At 45.7% G+C, this 3,059-nt stretch overlaps 1 long non-coding RNA gene across 1 annotated transcript; it reads right to left on the minus strand.

Moving 5' to 3' along the window:
- Positions 1-210: 210 nt before the first annotated feature.
- LOC115032135 lies at positions 211-2,727 on the minus strand. Its single transcript, XR_003837774.1, has 3 exons — positions 2,644-2,727; positions 689-775; positions 211-422 (listed from the first exon to the last, which is right to left on the minus strand). It is a non-coding gene; the product is annotated as an uncharacterized LOC115032135 (long non-coding RNA).
- Positions 2,728-3,059: the final 332 nt, after the last annotated feature.

Consider the following 3,059-nt stretch of genomic DNA (forward strand, 5'->3'; position numbering starts at 1 on the left):
TTCTTTCTTCTCCTTCTTCCTGTCCTGCCTTGGTCTATCCACTTACGCTTCTGCCTCTTGTTCTCTCTGGATAGTATACATCTTGATTCTTTTTTGGTTTTTCGAGACAGGGTTTCTCTGTATAGCCCTGGCTGTCCTGGAACTCACTTTGAAGACCAAGCTGGCCTCGAACTCAGAAATCCACCTGCCTCAGTCTTCCGAGTGATGGGATTAAAGGGGTGTGCCACCACGCCCGGCTTGCATCCTGCTTCTTGCTTGATGTGCTTGTTCCCACAGACAACCTGAGACATGCTAGCAGCTTTTGCTGTGAGGCATCCTCTAGGCAAATGGATCCTTTCGTATTTTAAGCCATCTTCTTTTAGTATCTAATTGCCTGGCTCCTGGGTTTGACCAAACTTGGGAGAGAACCACCTAGACAATCCCTAGGAGGGAAACGTTAGAGTCAATGCCATTGAAAAACAACAAAATAAATGTATATCCCAAGAGGCTTGACTTTACACACATAAGAGATTATTTGCAAACCTCAGGATTTAATAACCCATGAACTAAAAGAATTTCTGATCCTGTCAGACATGCTCCGGTCATGAGGACATTCGTGAAGGGCTATGCAAGCTGTGCCTGACCCCTCTGCCCAGGCTGTGTGAGAATGGAAGGGGAGGAGGGGGCAGGTGGAAGCGGGGACATTGACCTGTATTCCAGATATCTTCAGTGGTTAATTCTCTTGATGATTTCACAGCAAGCCTATGATCAGCTTTTATTGTCCTTCCTGGAAAACCTGAAGATCAGAAAAGTTCATTAGCCACACCCAGGTCATCCAGCGGGGGAAATAGCAGATTGGGAGTGAGAACTTGAACTCAGGACTCTATGAGTCCGAAGTTTGCTGTGATGACTCCTGGCAGCCAACCGGGAACTTGTTGAGATAGCTGGCAGTACAGTGTTGGGTTTTTAAAGGCCAAAGGCAAAGTTTGAGTCATCTCTCAGAGCCTGGCTCCAACTATCACCAGCTCCATGGGTCACTCTTGACACTGGCGATATCTCATATCTTTGAAAAGACAAGGTATTCCTGAATCACTTCAGGGTGTTATAATCTCAAGAATCATTTATGGCCACTGCCCTAATATTATCTGGCCTCACGTCACATGAGAAGCAGCTGGCCTGAGGGGTGTAGTAGGCTTAGGCACAAACAGCGATTATCTATCCTAGTTGCCTCTTTCCAGCAAATACCATTCAGCGCCCTAGTCAAAATGCAGAAACCCTGAACAAATTACACTTGTAATTCCTCTATTCCCTGGTCTCCTGTGGAGAGAGCCAGACACCTGCACACGGTCCCCGAGCTGTAGAATGTGTAGCCAGATGGAGAAGACCTAGAAAAGATTCTCCTCATGGCTTTGTCCCTCTTTTCCTCAGACCAAGCCTATTCTTATGTTTCAGTCTTCCTCTCAGAAAATTCTACTACTTACCAGACCCTGGGAATTAGATGTTATCTCGACCTAAATTGAAATTGAAATGAACTCACATGATTGGTTTTACAGAAGCACGAGGCAAAGCAATGTTGCACAATGGCTGTTTGAGAAGTGATGTTTCAGATGGTTTTAGATTTATAGAAAACAAAACAAAACAGAAGCTGGTAAGGTTCCAAAGAGAGCACACTCTCCTCTGTCATGAATATTTTACCTGAGTGTCTACAGTTGCTACCACTTAAGGAAACACAGTTGACAGCACACCATGGACCCAGACTTCCATGGGTTGGTTTCCTAAGGTCCTGCCAGGAATCCATCCAGACTCCTTGTTGTACTGATTTGCTGGCCCCCTCGGGCTTGGTTTTTCTGACTCCTGTATGCTAGGTTACTTGCAGAATACTGGGGAGGATTGGAGGACTTCTTCTTGTATAGGCTCACTGGCCTATTTTTCTCAAGGTTAGGCAAGGGTCGTGGGTTTGGGGAAAGAAACATCAAAGGTGAATGAAGTGCCCTTCTCAGCACTCCGTACCCGGCATTCATGATTGCTGTTGATTTTTAACATTTATTTTTAAAGAAAACAAATCATGTGGAAAGCCACCCCCAAGCTAGAAGGAGACCTGCATAATCTCTAAACTGATCGCGCTGCTGCAGATGAGGTTGGCAAACTCTTGAAGCAAACACAACAACGAAATGGTGTTTAGTCCGGGGGGGGGGGGGGGGAGGCAGTTATAAGGTTTATGCTAGCTCACTTCCTTAACAGAAATGCTGGTCTTAAATATAGACCGTAGTGAGGGTGCTGTATATGAAGCGTTTTTTTGCAGCACTGAGAACCAGCGCATGCCCAGTTATTACACAACAGCAGCTGTGGAACCCTGCTGTTCAACCTACAGGCCTACAATCCCCGGAAGACAACATTAGCAATGAACTAGACTTCCACATTTCCTGCCTCCCTTGAATTCATAACATTTCCAAATGGCTGGAGCACTCCTGAGAGCCTGCACCATTCATTACCTTGTAGGGAAAGAAAACACTGGCAGAGTGGCTGTTCGTTTGTTGCATAAGAACACCGTCTTTGTCTCAGTGATTTAGCCCTGATTAAATTTAGCTGTCAGCTTTTAAAGTTCTCCGAGAAGCATTCCAACCTAGACAGGGAAGAGGCATGCTGGCACCCCTTTCCTCCTACCTTCGTGCAAATTCCATTTCAAACAGCTGGCCAGACATTTTTCATAGCGCAGACCTTTGCAGGGCTCCAGGTGCCTGGTTTGAATGGCTCTGCGCACCCTTGCTGCTCTGCTGCGGAAGGCATTAGATGTTCCCTGGATAAGGCTCACTCTTGCATCCTTCAGTTGAAACTGCTCTTTTACTTTCTTGGGGGTGTTTGTTTGGTATTTGATTTGATTTTCATGGTGTTTCAATGTGGCAAGTGGAGCCCTTTTTATTTTTTGCTTTTTTTTTTTTTTTGCCTAAGCTACCCGACTTTTCCTGTTTTGGGGTCCTGCCCCTCCCTCCAGCCCCAGTATTTTAACCGAACAATCAAGGTTAGACACTAGGACAGGAAGAGCCGTTTCCCTCAATAAGCTGTCTTTTTAAATGCACTTC

The sequence above is a fragment of the Mus caroli genome, chromosome 10 (assembly GCF_900094665.2).
Source record: "Mus caroli chromosome 10, CAROLI_EIJ_v1.1, whole genome shotgun sequence".
NCBI classification, from domain to species: Eukaryota; Metazoa; Chordata; class Mammalia; order Rodentia; family Muridae; genus Mus; species Mus caroli.